At 45.2% G+C, this 16,604-nt stretch overlaps 1 protein-coding gene across 6 annotated transcripts in view; it reads right to left on the bottom strand.

The window, feature by feature from the left end:
* The window catches only part of Nrp2 (neuropilin 2), a 123,197-nt gene that overhangs the window by 90,542 nt on the left and 16,051 nt on the right, over positions 1 to 16,604 (bottom strand). The gene's annotated exons all lie outside the window — the stretch shown is intronic.

Raw genomic sequence — 16,604 nt, 5'->3', positions numbered from 1 at the left:
TGCTCCTTTCCAACAGAGCAGGGGTGAGTAGGCCTGGCCAGTTTCACGGGTTGCCACACAGTTTCCCACTTTATCCTGATAGACACCCATTTGTCCATCATGGCACATGCTCTGGCAATCCTCACTGTGCCCTGCCCATGCTCCTTTCTAGGATCCAAGCTGACACCTTTGTCACAACTGCTGAGGTGGGAAACTTCTTCCCCACCAGCTCCCTTCAATTTGCTGGGCACTGTGCTGTTATTAACTAAAGCTATCCATCTTCCTTGCCTTCACTTCCTCTGGATTTATTTTGCATCAACCTGTTAAAACACCACTTAGGAATCTCTTCCTCATGGGTGGCAAGAGGGGCCAGGATTTGCCCCCTGGGTTGTGCCTGAAGTTCTGTGACATATGGGGGTCTGTGGGAGCTGACAGTCTGCAGAAGTGGCTGATGTGCAGTGGAGAGGCCTGAGGCCTCACTTCAGCCCGTGGGAGCCATGTTTCCGATTCCTCAGCCACTTCCAATAAATAGGCGTGTGAAGGAAGAATGAGGAGGGGATCAGGAGTTGTTCCTTCTTGGACCCAGAGGGCTGGGCTTGTGCAGCTCAAAGGAGGGCTGTAGCTGATTCCAGTCTAGGGAAGTTGAGCTGGGCCCCTAGATTGTGGGGCAGGTTGAGAAGGCCTGGGTGGGGGAATCTGCTCAGGTCTGGGATTTTGGTGTGGGAGGTGGCAGACTTCTTTGTTTCCAAATCAAAAGTGAAAGGATGCTGAGTTTGATGTCAGGGGAAACTCCCCAGACCTTCTGGAAAACCCCTCCTCGATATTCCTACCTCGAGGGAAACACTGATGGACAAGCAGTCCCTCTCCAGGAGCAACGGGGAGGCTGCAGCTGTGTGCACCTGTATTCATTAACCAGGCACCCGGCTCACCTGGAGGCTGGTGTGCAGGGCTCTGGGCACCAGAGTCCCAGTCCCGGAAGCAGACAGAGCTAGGTGTGGATCCAGCTTGACCACACTTTAGCTGAGTCTTAGAAATGGGGAGGACAAAAGTAAAATAGGGATGGTAGTAGGACTTTTCTCCTATGGTTGTTATGAGATTTAACTGATTGAATCTAATCTGTGCATAGTGTTACTACTTTGGTGTAAGAAATTTAAGTGCTGTTTGTGGTATTTTTCACAACCACTTAAGAGGCTGAGTGACTTACCCTACAAGAGAGCAAATGAGCAGAGGTACAATATAAGCAGGGATGTAAATCTGTTGAAACATTTTGGAAGGCATTTTTGGCAAAATGTGATAGAAGTTAATATGTACATAGCCTTTAATCCAGTGGTTCTTCTGCTGGAAATTTTTCCTAAGAAAATAACACAGCAATTGTGCCAAGATGTATTTGCATCTTTGTGCATACATTAAAAAAAAAAAAAACATGTGAAGAGTGAGGAGATGTTTTGTTTATAAATAGCAGGATGTCAAAAAGCTCATCTCTAAGGGAGAGTAAATCAATTGTGGTAAACTGTATTTATGAAATGAAATATTCTTTTGCTATAGTCAATGGTGTTGCAAATCTAGAATTTTTGCTTTTAGGGAAAAACTGCTCATGATATACTGTTAACTTAAAAAGGTAGGGTTTTTAGAAGTACATTTTATAATAATAATATATACATTTATGTCCTGTCTGAAAGACTACATGCTAAAATATTAATGGTACTAAGATACATGGATGGTGGGATAATTGGTAATTTTTACTTTCTTCTTGGTTTTCCTCTTTTATCTAACTTGCTTCTGATATGCCCCCATTTCTCTAGGAAGCTAAAAGTGTATAGAGTAAAGTTACTTTTCTGAAGTTCCTCTTTTCAAAGTAGAAGAGACAAATAAGCTCTGAAGGTTTATCAAATGAAGAAGTAAATCACCACCATCACCATCCTTACTTATCTCACATACCTCAGTGAGGATCAGAGGAGTCAGGGCTTGTCCGGATACTTAGAATAGTGTTGGGGACAAGGCCCACCCTCAATAAATAGTTTTTAAAAAATAGTGTAAGTAGTCTCTGGGTTGGCGATTCCAATGCGAAGGACAAAGAGATGCCCTGCCCCTGTACTGGCTTGTTCCTCAGAAGTGGTTGGCTAATCACCCATGGAGTCATTTAGGGGATTTACAAAATCAGCCAAGAGGCAAGGTTCCCACAAATGCCATCGCTGCAAGCTTGCCTTGGCTTAATGTATATACCACCTCCAATCCAGCCTTTTAAAATGTGGCCACCAACAAATATATCCTTATATGTCTACATACACATATATTGAGGAGATATACTTTCAAAAAAAGGTTCCTTTAATTCAGTCATATTATAAATTCTCTTTCTGAGCTTGTTAGTTAAAGGACCCCTCTGGTGAAGCCTTTTGTGAAGCAAATCATCAGCCCTTCCTTGAACTTCTTAGAAAAATAGATTTTCCTATCAGGTTTGCTTGGGGGAAAAGAGACTAAGAGTTACAATTGAGCTTAGGTGGCTGAACTCCCCTCTCTTTCCAGTGTCCTGGTTCTGCCCTGTGGACAAGCCCCACTTAACCACATGGCCTTCTGGCTGGGCTTTTTATATAAAGGGCACACTCCAAATGACATGCTGACTTCACACAGAATGTCTCATTTACCTCCCGCATGACTGACTCATTTGGGGAAATTTTTTATTATTAAGGATTTGTTACAGCTGGAGTAAATCTCCTTAGAAATTTCAGTGTTGTCAGGTTCATTTGTGATGAGGCTTAGGAAGTTTGTGGCCTTGGAATAAATATGGCTTTGCAACCAGCATTGAATCTCCAGTGTTTGTTTGGTGAAAGAATCTGGGGTATGGATTCAGCCCTCACCCCAAGGATAGCCAAGTAGGATAACTTGAAAAGCTGCTCATATCACAGCATGTTATTCATTTTTCCTGAAGGCAACATAAGCAAGCTAACAGACACATTAACTACTGTGTTTGCATTTCATTATTCATAATCTCTCTCAAATGAAAAATTCCTTTCAAAGCTTTAACACTATCTCTTATTATTTTATTTATTTGTTTATTTATTTTTCTGAGCTGGAGTAGCTGTCTCTACTCTCGGTTCTTCTTTTCTCTCTAACATGGTTTCCTGAGTACCTTCTTACTTTTCACCAGCAATTCTGACAGCTGCATGTGGAGCATTTGTCTAGAGAATGTTTTCTTTACTTTATTTCTCAACCTCAAAATCTTAATTTCTTCTTCCCAAACCCACATCTGGGGTGTGGGAATCTTGACAGTGGAATTAATTTTAAAAGTACACAGGAGAGACGTGAACAAGCGATAATTTCATCTCTTGCTCTCATCACTGGACAAACATGAAAAGAAGCTTCTTGCTGTCCTAACTATCCATACCCGTCTTCTGCCTGTGTTGAAAGATCCACCATTATGGATGGGCACAAACTGAGAGTGAAAGCACTTCTACACCAGAGTACTCAGGTCCTAAATCAGAGTGCTGTGCCTATTCTTTGGGATTTGGGTCTACACACGAAAATGCCGGTGCCTGAGTCTAGAAGTCAAAACACTTGTCAGCCAGGCAATGAGTCCTTTCATGCTGCTTGTCTCATAGGACGGTTATAGCATTTTGTAGATAGCAAGCTCTTTCCTACCACAGGCCTTTGTACTTGCTCTTTCCTCTACCTGCAGTACTCCTTGTTAGCCTTGTCTGTGGCTGTTTCTCATCCTTCAGTCCTAAATGCTAATGTCACCTCCTCAGAGAAGTGTGCGCTGACCACCCTATTTCAGATGATATACCCTTCTTCTTTATCTCACTCGACTCTCATTTCTTTTATAGCCATTACTATAATCTAGAAAGGTCTCGCCAATATTTTGTGCATTGTTTATGATCTGTCTCCTGCATTTGACAGTGAGCACCACAGGGGTAATGCTTTTGCCTTTTCACTGCTGGATTTATATTTGTTGGCACCTGGCACGGACTGGAGGAATCACTGCTAGCTGAATGAATCAATGAATAAGGGGCTTGCGGTGGGTGCTGCAGGTTGAGAAGACGCTGGCCAGCATGACACTTTTCCAAAGAGTGTAATGGGCTGGTCCACATTAGATCCTCTGCCTTTGGCCCCAACACACTCCCTGAGCTATTCTGGTTGTATCTGAAAACCCAAATGTTGCCTCCTGACACAAAAACATGAAATATAACATTTTGTGGGGAAGAAACATCTCAGATCACGCTGACAGCATTTTCACTATTAGCGGCAAACAAATCAACTATAATTAAAATGCTGTCAAAGTGATTTGAGATTTTTCTCACACTTTCAAAGTTCCATATTTCATGAGTAGATTATCCAGGCCTGAGAATTTACCACCTCCCGGAGTGCCTTTCTTCCAGGAAGCTCAAAGACGGCTACTAATGCTGTCTTATTAATCCTTACATTAAAACCTGCAGGGAGAATCGAAGGGAAAGCCAGCACTGCTGCGTACAACTCCCCAGTGAAGACGCTGCCTGCAGAAGGCGGAGGCTGGGGATGGGGTTGCAAAATGTTGAGGTCTCTGGTCAGCTCAGGCTCCCTGAAGCTTGGGCTCAGTACTCACACCCACCCTTTATGGAGAAACCTGCTTGTTGTCGGATCACATTCTTTTTATTTCCTTGGATTTCATTTCCTTGAATCTCTCCCTTTCATTGGTACCGCTCATTTCAAAAGCTAGTGTACCAATGGAAAGCCATGACATGTTATGAGCATCTACTTTGGGCCAGACTCTCAATTTAGGTATTATTTCATTTAATCTTCACTGAATACACACCTGGCCCTGAAATCATTTTCATTCATTTACAGATGCAGAAACCAAAACTCAGAGAAGTTAAGTGACCTGCCCAAGGTCACACGGCAATAAAAGGTCAGAGGTAGGCTTTGCACGTAGGCAACTTTCCCGTGGGCATGGACTCCTCTCCTTTGCATCATTGTTGAGTGAAGAACTGACAGAAACAGAAATAACAGAGTGCAGCATCACACACCATCAAGTAGGTACCAGGCAGAAAGAAACCTTAGTCTTAATTAGGTTCCCACATCATGGACAGAGAGTATGAAAGAGACTTAATGAAAGCTTGCTCTTTTATAGTTAGTTGTTCTGTTTAAATAAAGCTTGCAGGATGTGCCAAATTTAATATACAAATCACCAACAAGAAAAGTGAGATTTGAAATTCACGGTTTCAAGATTCACCCAGAAGAATCTAGCTCGTGAGTGTTCAGATGGGATAACATATTAATTTTCGTAAGTGTGGTATTTTTATAAGTGCATGTACACCCATATGTGAACATATGGCCCATCCAGTGAGGAAACAGGATCCTGTGTATTTATAAGCTCTTAAACTATCATCCATATATTCTGAAGTCCACGGATTTCTAAGAGGACCCACAGTGGTGTTATAGTGGCTTGGGGAAAACCCTTGAATTGTGTGCTGATTTTTGTGTGTGCGTACATTTCCCTGGGGATAGGGTCAGTAACAAGAAAAACCAGATGACACAAAAATCCGAGTGTCTACGAGGGCGTGGTGTGCACTGGGAAGCACAGCCTGTGGACTTTGTGGACAGGCCTGCCTGGTCCCTGTTGGCTGCAGATAAAGTGCCAACTTGGTCATAGGTGTTTCTGCGCCTATGAAATGGAAAGAGTGACAGCTCCCAGCTTTGCGATGGTGGAAAGATTAGAAAGGCCCTGCATGGTGTCAGATGCCTGAGACACCACCATTCACACAATGCGGGATGGCACATTTGAGAAAGAGGACAGTCACAGACACATGAAAGCCTGCAAACCTGACACCAGAAGATGAAGCAGTTTGCTTAGTCACAGCGCACCCTGCCATGTGGCTGGGTTTCTCCAAATCCTTCTCTTGCACAAATCCATACACAGCACTTCAGTCACTTACATTTTTGAGCTTTTCTTTCAGTTCTGTTGTCCTGAGTCCAAGCACTGGAACCAGCCTGCCATGCTGGATACCAAACTGCCTCTTCCCCATTTGCTGGGTGGTGAAGAACAAGGCACTCAACCACCTGAGCTGGAGCATCTCAACAACACGTAGTAAGCACTCAATGAGTCAACGTTGTTGCTGCTGTTATTTTTATTATTCTGGCATTAATTTTATTATTGCTGATATAACTCCAAGGCCTCAGTTCCAAAAGTCCCTGTCTGCTTGTGTATCTGCATTGGTGCCCAGTGCCTTCTTCATAGGGCTCGTTTGCAGTTGCATTTTCTTCCTTGATTTCCTCCCCCAACAATTCTCAGATAGATTAGCTTTTTACTTGCAATTCCCTCACAACCAGGGTCACCACGGCACTTCAGAAGGGAGGAAGTCTGATCACCCAGCAAAGGAAGTATGCTGAAAGAATAACTCAAAACAAACTGGAGGAATTATTTTAAAAATCCTTGAAGGCAAGAAAATGGAAACGACAAATAACATCTATTTATAATTGCTGGTTGTTTTTCCCCAGAAGCCCCAGGATGATGGAGAGGGGCCGGCTGATCTCATTGTTCCTGGTGGAACCGGCTGCCAAGACTGCTCTCAACATGAGGAAGGAGACCCTGCAGACAGGGTGGCTGATAAGTCTCCCTGCAGGGGAACTTGCAGAGAATTAAGGGCACACAACAAAGCCAGCAGCACTTCTGCCCTGACCCTCCAGGTGATCACAGCTTCCCCTACTGTCCTTGCTCCCCAGCAAGGCACATTCCTGAGATGTGAAGGCCACAGAGCTGCCCAACTTCGCCTGCTTATGGAAAGGATGATTCTCCAGGCAACCGGTGCCAGGGTGAAGTTTAAGGTTTTCTCACATTCTGTTTTCACCTGGCCGTTGGATCTTTCTTTTGCCTGTTCTGCATCTATACACGCCACATCCTCCATGGTCAACTCGCTAACATTCTGTAATGATGCCAGAGTACAAGTAGGCAAGAGGAGCCTGAAGTCCACTTTTTTCTTTCTAGAGGCAGTGGCTGTTGCTGCTGCTGCTCCAATATGAAGATGAATCTTATCAGGGCCAAGAGACTCATCACATTGTCCTAAACTAGTGTGGGTAAATCATACTGTCCTACCTCAGTGTGTTGGTCTCATAAGTGAGCACAGGGATTGCACCTCTGTGCCTCTCAGGGCTGACTGGAAGAGGCACAAGGAGGCTGGTAACTGTCGAGGGGAAGGTAGACTGTGTCGTTCAGAGGCCCTGGTGCATTGGCAGCCACCCTCCACTTGCCCAGTGCGTGGTTCCCTCAGGACAGGCTTTCACAGAGGATCCAATTGTGAGAGCAAAATCATTACCTTCCCATCTGTCCAAAAAATGGGAGCCTTCTGAAAACAGAGGTGTGCTAGGCACTAGGGAATCAATCATTGCTTCAAAAGCCCTTTTTCGTTTTTGCAGGGATTTAGGTTTCTGTCTCTCTTTGCTGACATTCAACCTACAGAAGAAAACTGGAAAGATGCAAAAACTTCTCTGAAAAATGTGTTGTGCAAAAATCCAAGCAGGGACAGCTGGGAGTAGGTGGCAGGTGTGATGCTTCAGAGCTTCAAGTTACAGAGCTCAGAGCTGCTCCTGGCTCCAGGGGCCAACTTGTCACTACTACGCTGAAAGCACTGGGGTGTGGAAGGGTGTGGAAATGACGCGTCTGCACTAATGTCCAGGCAGGAAGGGGCTGCTACACACCAGGATGGAGATTCTGAATCAGCCCTTGGCCCTCGTGGCCAGTCAGCTGGAACTGCTTCCTCCTCTCCAGCTGCCACTCACTGGGTCACTGTACCCTCGATGTGTTCTGAAGCGTGGTTAATGCACAGGGTGCGAGGTCAGCCTAGGTCAGGCCACGAAAGTGACAGACCACACCTCACCCATCACAGAAGTGCCCCTTTCTATCCGAAAAGGGCCAATCTGCATTTCCTGGAGGTGGAAGTGGTGGATATTCTGGAATATTTGGTACTTTGGGACTGACACTCATAAAACTATGATGGGATATGTCTAGAAAGGACACAGGCTTCTTAAAAAAAGGGGAACCAGATCGCAGGAAGTCTCCAAGCAGGATGGGAGCAGTGTGAGTCAGACCTCGAAGGACCTTTGTTTATCTCACAGCCTAAACAGGCTGTTTGTTTCGTGCATAAACTACCGGCTGCCTGGCTGGTCACCATATTGCTGCCACCAGCAGGGGCTCAACCATGGGTTGGGGGAGGCATAAGCGGCAGGGATGAGCTGTGAGAGCCATGCATAGTTAAGGGTACTGTGGGGAAGAGTACGGAAACAGAGAGCCTCCAAAGAGAATTCAGCATCCTAGTATTTAACCCAGTAGCCTGCCCTGAGATTGGAACAAATCCTGTATCTGCTTGGACCTCAGTTTCCCAACAGATAAGACCCCCAAATAATAATAATACTCTCTTACCCTCCTACCACTCTCAAAGGATAATAAATAGATAAATCACTCTGAACTTTCAGATGAAAGGTGCTCTATAAACCTGAGGTCTCATCAACTGTAATTGTTACAGTAATTATTTTAATGATAATAATGATGATAATGGGAGCAGGGGAGTGGGGAGGGGACAAAACCTCCTACCTCGAGACAAAGAAAACCTCCTCCATTAGAATCTACATCGTGCTCCCTTCTGCTCCCAGCCTTCCACCATCCCTCTCCAACTGCCAGTTCCCGTGCTGAAATATTATTTACTCCTTTCCTTTCCAATAAAACAATTATTTGTTCCACTGTTTCCCTCTCGCTCACCCTCCGGTGTGTCTAGCTTGGCCCTGACAGCTCATCCATGGACTGTTTACACGTCTCGCTCACCCTCCCCGAGCCTGGTTCAGCTCCATTGACACTAAAGGCAGGCGAATTCTCTATGTGTGAGGAATCAATTACTTCCGCTGACACTCCATTACTGGCCCTCACATCTTCAGGTTCCAGGTGGAGAACGAAGGTGGTGGTGGAGGTGGCAGGGAATTTGAAGAGGGCAGTGAGGGGGTGGAGGGCCTAGGGAGCAGGGGTGGAAGAAGACAGTGTGGAAGAAGACAGTGTGGAGGCCTCCAGCTCATGCTCAGAGACTCTTTCCTTGACTGCCTGGCTGGCATCGGGATGCGACCACGTGGCAGGAAGAGGCAAAGAAAAGGAATAAAAAGAGAAAGGGAGGCTTCCTAAAAGCATCAGGTGCCCAATACCTGACTCTCAGACTGCATGTGACAGCTCTGGGCAGACTGACACTGCTACGAGAAGGCAGCTTTGGGCTGCCTGTGTGACCTCCCAGGGCCTCACTGTCTCCATCTGCTCAGTGGGAATAACACCAGCCCCACAGTTTGTTAAAGGTGGACAGCACCTGACGTCTGGTGAGAGCTAGGTAAATGTTTGTTATTATTGCCTAACTGACAATCTCTTCATACTGCCTACAGACATACACTTGAGTTCCTAACAGAGAAGAGCAGAAACCTATATAAAGACTGCCAAGATACTTGGCTACAAAGCTAGGAAAAAGGCACTAAAAATCATGTGGATATTCTTTTAACATGGAGAGTCCTACACTGCCCTCCTAAACCTAAGCCAGTCTCACATCTATTTCTTTCTCTTTTCTTTCTTTTTAATTTAGTTGTGACCCAGCTAACATTTTTCAGGGATTTTCCTTTTAGGAAAAAATGTTTGATTATGTAAATTAAACACAACCATCTCTACCCTGTAATCAACTGAGAGGAGTTGTGAGGTGCAAGATTCTATGATGAAGGACGATTATGGAAGCTTTTTTCTAGAAGAAAAGACAAGGGCAGCTAATTTATTTATATATATATATATTTTTTTTTTTTTTCTGGGATGATTTATCCAGGCAGAAGTAGGAGAATGGAATTAAATTATCTCGAGTTTCTCTTCATCCAAAGATTTAAATCCCTTTGCCACCAAAACAGACAAAACAAAGAGAATGTACTTCTTTCTATAGTACTCATGACTACAGGAAAAGGCACAAATCCCTTTTTAGGAAAGCCATGCCTTTACTTAGTTTCTTCTCCTTCGCTGTTTATGCCCTCCACACCTGACTTTCCCACTGAATTTCTGAAGACTCGCTCTCAGCCGGTGTAATTAGATGGGAGAATTACACAGAGTTACATGGGGTGAAATGCTGGCCCTCTGGGACCTCTAGGTGTAGAGAAAGTGCCAGGGTTGGGAGGAGGAGCAAGTGGGATTGTGTATGATAAAATCTCAAGTGATTTTCTCCATCAGAAGATAAAACGCATTGTTAAGACAGACATCCACAGTGAAGCTTGCACTGACAGAGTTGCGATTGCAACATCGCATATTTAAAAGCAAACTTCCAAAAATAACTGTTGTCCCAACTGCTCTTTAACCTTGGGAAGAGGAGAACAATCTGTGAGTTGTTATTTCCCCCTCATCTCCGGCAAGCTCTAGTTGCCACTGGACGGAGTCCTTGGTCAAGCTTGGAGAGCAGGGATCGGTAGCCAGCTGAGCACCACTTATCAGGCCAGGGCCGAGGATTGCACCTCGAACCTGTGGTGGATCTGTTTCTGCCATTAGCAGGGCTGTTGCAATACAGGCAAGTTCTCCTGCTCACAGGTCCCCTGGGGATTTGGCAGGTTTCTGTGGTGGGCAGGCAGTAAATCTGTCATAATGTCATGAGTAGTCAACCTGAGGGTCCCTCTTGAGCTCTTGCACCACAATCTTGAGCCCTGTCTTATTGGCCTTCTAGAGACTTCTGCAGATCCCCGTTGAAGCATAATGAAGCAGCCTCCACACTGAGGACAGAAGTCAGTGCAGAGGGAGGCTGTGTAAAAGTAAATTAACATGAGGAGCTTAACCCAGCATGGTTAACCTGGACTTTCCCAGGCCAAAAACCATGCTCAAGCATCAGAATGAGGATCTCCGGATACTGGATATGAGCTGTAGAGATCCTACCACAGACAGGGAGGATGGGGCAGCAGAATTCCTACAATTGTAGCCTTTCCTGCTTCCTGACCACAGCCTCTCTCCTCTGGCAATGGTGAAAGTTGCCTGCCAGGAAATAAAGTTCAATAGCATTACTCAGGCCTCTCTTTGCCAGGAAGAGACTTTGCATCAGCAAGTCATGAGGACAGCCCAGCTTACTCTACCCTCACCATGCTCACAGGAAAGGAAATCAAGATCATCCATGTTCAATTTCTCTGTTTCCCAAAGCTATCGGACCACCCCTTTCCTGTCTTTGAGCATCCTGCTCTCTGCCAGGACCACCAGCCACACTCACATCCCTTTTGTCCAGCTCACTTCCTCAGGATGAGGCAGGCATCACCTCCTCCAGGGAGTCCCTCTGGATTTCCCAACATAGGTAGAACTGAGTGCCATGGGCTCACACAGTAAGCCCACATCATGTCCCGGCCAGACCACATTGTGTGGAGGAGGCAGAGAGCATAGGAGTAAAGGACAGTTGGCTATGTAGGGTGTCCCTTCTCTGCTGTTCCTGACAGCGGGAGCCAAGGCCAGTTACCTATCTCCTCTGAGCCCAAGTTCCTTGCCTATAAAAATGGAAAGATTGACAATCACAGGTCACAGGTTTTGTTGAGAAGATCAAAGGAGACAGGGATTATAAAGTGCTCAACCAAATGCCAAGCTCACAGATCACATTCCAGATATGACAGCTTTATCTTAATAACTATTATTTTTTTTCACTTGCCTTCCCCTCCCAAACTCTAATTTACTCATCACAGTTTGCCCAATGGTATTATTTATCTTGCCTGGCACATACTAGGGCTTTAGTAACTACTGTCTGAGGGATGAATGAATAAGCTATTGTTATTTTGTTGGCTAACTAATCACAGAGTAATGACGGACATCCACAGCCAGGATCCTATCCACCTCCTGTCATTACCTTGTGGCCTCAGAGGGATGAGCATGGAAGGTTCATGTCATGTCACCTATGCCCTGGTGTCTCCAATGTAAAAATATCACTAAAACAATCACCTGGTAACACCTGCTTAGCACTCTCTAGAGCTAAATGTTGCACAAGTTTAGAAATAAAATATGTAGTTTCTGCCCCTGAAGAACTTAAATGCTCAGAACACAAGATGACCACACACAAACAAAAGCAAGCAAATCGAGGTGGCGTAAATGGCTCTGGGAGTTCAAAGTAGGAGCCCATGGTAGAGAACTGGAACACAGGGAAAGAGGAGGGGAGCAGGCTGCTGGAGGGAGAAGGGGGAAAGGAGAAAGGGCGTGACCATTGGGAACTCAGGGTTCCTTGTACAGGTAGAAACAGCAGCTGGATCTTTGGAATGTAGGATGTTTTCTGGATGCACTGGGTGTTTACCTGGCTACCTAAAGACACTAGCCAGAGGCTAAATGACCATAATCTTAAATACCCAGAATATGGGGGTAGGGAGAGCAGAAGAAAAGTATTTTAAACATTTCAACTAAGACCGATAAGGGGCCGGGGATTTAGCTCAGTGGTTCAGCCACCTGCCACACAAGTGCAAGGACCCAAGTTCAATCCCCAGTACCAAAATAAAATAATAACATAAATAAACTAAGACTGTTTATAGGGACACTGTTGCCCCTGTGCTTTGTCATTTGGGGCCACATATCAGTTCTGGCTCTGCTGTAAGCTTGGCTGTCTGAACCAACTAGAAGTGGTGGCTTTGCTATTACATTGGCTTAGGGGAAAGCTAAGACTCCAGAGTTCAGGCTTCCTAAGCGACAGCAAGACCTTCTGAGGTAAAATTGTAAAAACTAAAAGTGCTGTTTTTTTTTTTCAAAAAAGTAAAACAAGTCAAAGGTAAGAAGCTGTAGGAAACAGACTCACTCATAACACAAGGGATAACAAGAGCCCTGAAAAGAAATAGTCTCAAACTTTCCCAGGACAAAACATAAGGTGCAGAGGCAGTTGCTAATTTGTTGTGTATCTACATAAAAAAGGCACAGCAAACTTGTAAAGTAGTTGTTATGGTCTATGAAGGGGAAACAGGTCTAGAAAGTTGAAAATGCCAACAAAAATTCAAATCTAAATTGGTTGGATCAAAATATGACATTGCACCAGTGTCACAAAAAATGAAGTTTAGAATCAGAAGCCCAAATCAATAGCTGAATTCCCTTAAATGTCATTTTGTTTAAGAAGACACAGAAATGTGGCACGTGACTTAAGTTGTTATCATTTACCCTTTACAAAAGCACTTTAAAGGGGTCTGTTTTAAAATCTGGAAATTTCACCTGGAAGAGATCCATTCTTTTATGATATACGGTAAATATAATACTTTGGCACTGCACATCACATATCAAATCATGGTAGTGTACTTTCTGAGGTCTTTAGCCTAAGAACTCCTTTTCCAAGTTTTCCTAGAGGCTCTTGGGCTTTCTGAAAATGTTTTCCAAGATAGCCATTTGGAAATGGCCTTTTCTTAAAAGGACTCAGCCTTAGCCGGGCATGGTGGCTCACGCCTGTAATCCCAGCACTCGGAAGGCTGAGGCAGGAGGATCGCTGTGAGTTCAAGACCAGCCTGGGCTACATAGTGAGTTCCAGGTCATTCTCAATTACATAGTGAGACCCTGTCTCAAAAAACAAACAAACAAACAAACGAAAAAGGACCCAGCCTTATGAGGTGGGTTTTAATGGGTTGGACCTCTGGGATGAGGGCCTGCTGTGCTTCTTTGAGGATTCATGGATAAACTGTGTATGACACACTGGAGAATGTTTAGAAAATACATATATTCTAAATTTTAGAAATGGAAAAAATGCTCAGCTTTGTATGTGTGTTTCTAAAACCATAACACTCAGCCCGTTGGCTGATGACTCAAGCAAAAGGCTTCCGTCTGCCAAAGCAGCAGCCTCTTAACCTCCTCTGCTCTCCAGGGGATGGAGTGGCTTCTTTCTGTTTGCAGACATAGCCCCAAGCCTGCCCTTCTGCCTTGAGTGCAGGAACCTGGGACTACCACGGAGGCCTCTGGCTTCTGCCCATAGCTGCTGCCCAGGCTCCAGGACAGCCTGTGGGTGCTCAAGCCCAAGGAGGAAGGGATCAGAGGAACTCACAAGGGATGGTAGCCTTGGATTGCACTGACTCAGGCAAGGCCAAGACTTGTGAGTGAAATTTTCCAAACAGACGGCAGGCTTCAGTGGAACAAAGTGAACAACTGGCGGTTAGGGGAAAGGTCTGTCTGGGGTTTACTCAGCAACTACCTTGGGCTTTGGATTTCAAGGACAGAGAGCTAAAGGGGCCACAGACAAGGGTAATCCTTTCATATCAGGGGCTGTTCCTAGGTCAGGGCAATTTTTGCAATGAATCCTGAACATAGAAAGGAAGAGAAAAACAGAAAGGCAGGTTGCCATTCCCTTTAGGTGGGGGTGGCTTTTTTCCCCCGACTTTCTTGCTCATTTCCTCTTTTTGATAGGGAGCTGCTGCTGCCAGCTGTCAGTAGAAGGACAGTGGAGGCAGTTTCTATAGGGAAGTGTTTAACTTATGGGCTTAGAGAGCCAATTTCAATTTGGAGCTGGTCTCCTGTAATAGTGCTTTGCAAATGTAGGAGCTCCTTTGGAACAAAAATGGAGAGAGAGAAGGAAGGAGCAAGCACCAGACATGACTTTCAGGACTTGAATTAGATTAAGTGTTCCTTTCACAGTGGAGTAAAAAAAAAAAGGCAGGGAGACGAGGGAAGCCCCTCTTGTGTATTCTTAATGCAGATGACCAGAGAAAATGTCCAAAATACCTTGAAGAGGGAGACGCTGAGAGACCCAGATGTATCTTTCTAAACATAGAAATTAATGACAATGGGGTAGAGTGGAGAAAAGTGGGTGGGGAGAATGGAGCACAAGGCTCAGTAGATGAGATTTAACCCAGTGGGATCTTTCTGACAATCTGTCTTTGGGGAAACAGACTCCAGAGAGACATTTTCTTGACCTTCCTGACCTTTCAGGTTGAAGCCAGAAGCACGTAGTGGGCAGCAGAGAGAAAACAGGAAACTACTCAGCGAGGTGGGTGAGCCAGGGCTTATCCTGGAACGAGCCTACTTCCTCAACTGCAGCGGCAGCCAGGGACAAGGTCCATCTTGCTGTGGACCAAGGCTGAGTCCCTGTGCAGGGAAGGGGCTGCTGCAGCTCAGAGTAAAGCAAGGGCATGCTTTTCTAACCTTTTCACACTTCCTAGCATGTCTGAAGCCTTGCTCACTAACACCAAGCTTTTCCTTCCAAAAAGCTGTAGCTTTTCCCTCTGCCACGAGACACTCACAGAAAACGGCCTCTTAGCAATTTTCCTCACAAGATCTGCTGTCATCAGCAGAACAGAATTTGGCCCTCAGTGGGGAGAGGTGCTTAGCTGACTTTCTCTGAGCTCAGGCCCAAGCTCCCTATGCATTATGCTTCAATGTGTACCAACCTGCTACCGCTCAGCCAGAGGCACCAGGGCCCCACATGCCTTCTAAAGAAGCCCTCTCCTAACTGAAATTCTTAGTAAAGGTCACTGCTAGGGAAGTAGCAGACTTACATGCTGAGTCAATGTGTCCAGAATGTGCATGTAATGGAGACAAAGAGGAACCAATCCGCTTAGTCAGGAGTGGCCCAGCGATAAGAACTCCATCTAACGACGCTTGGTTACATGTGGCATCCATCCGGGATGCCTTCTGGGTTTCAGCAAAGACTACCTCTCATTAGGAGGAGGCCACTGTGTAGGTGTAAAGGAGTCCCTGGAGGGTAATAACGGCATCGATTCACTGAGCCTCCAGGCTGGCCAAGTGCTAGTTGAAGAGGGGCCTTGTTTCCTCCTGGAGGAGGCACTGGCTGGGACCCACACCTGCTCGAAATGAAGGCCAACAGTCTTGCTTGCTCCTCTATACCTGTCCCACCAGCTGACCCCTTGACCCCTTTATTCATTTTCCAGGACACACAGTGCCTTTGGTGACAGAGTTTACTACTCAGGTGGGGCACTGAACACTTAGCAGAGTACTTGTGGCACACTGGGTGCTGATCTGGAGCAGAATGCATTGTTGGGATACTCTTTTCTGCAAAGAGAATTTTCATTTTGGGGAGAGATGGAACCCAGAGTCTTTGTGCTGAGCTACATCCTCAGCCCTTTGAATTTTTAATTGTGTGAAAAGCTTTCACTAATTTGCTAAGTTGTCCAGGTTGGAATATAACTTTTGAATCCCTGCCTCAACATATCAGAGGGCTGGAAATACCGGCACACAACACCATGCCCAGTTCAACCTCCACCTTTGTACAGTGAGGAAAGAATTTGAGAGCTCATTAGAGTACACACACATACACACACACTTGCATTCTTGCTATTACAGCGTTGCCTGCTTATATACAGGGACCTCAGTGTTAACATGGCATTTCTAAAGCATTTAAATGTTTACTTAGCATCTCCTAAGCCACACGTTTCCAAGGTGACAGGGCTGGTGACATGTAAGATCAGCTGAGTCATCTTGGGTGACTGGCTTAACCTCTCTGTGTTGCAGTGTTCTCGTTTGCAAAATGGAGATCATGGTGGCACCAACTTCCTGGGACCTTTCATTGTGAGACTGAATAGATTAATATTTGTAACGCAATTTAAAAAGCATTTGTTAAAGAAATCCATATCATCAGATCAGAGACTCTTACCTACGCAGCACAGACGTCAAGAATCAATGAGTCTTAGACCTACCCTCACAGATTTCTGAGCTCTCTTTTTCTATAATA

The sequence above is a fragment of the Fukomys damarensis genome, unplaced genomic scaffold, assembly GCF_012274545.1.
Source record: "Fukomys damarensis isolate Sample0158 unplaced genomic scaffold, DMR_v1.0_HiC HiC_scaffold_16, whole genome shotgun sequence".
NCBI lineage: Eukaryota > Metazoa > Chordata > Mammalia > Rodentia > Bathyergidae > Fukomys > Fukomys damarensis.
This window is presented reverse-complemented; position numbering and strand designations above follow the sequence as displayed.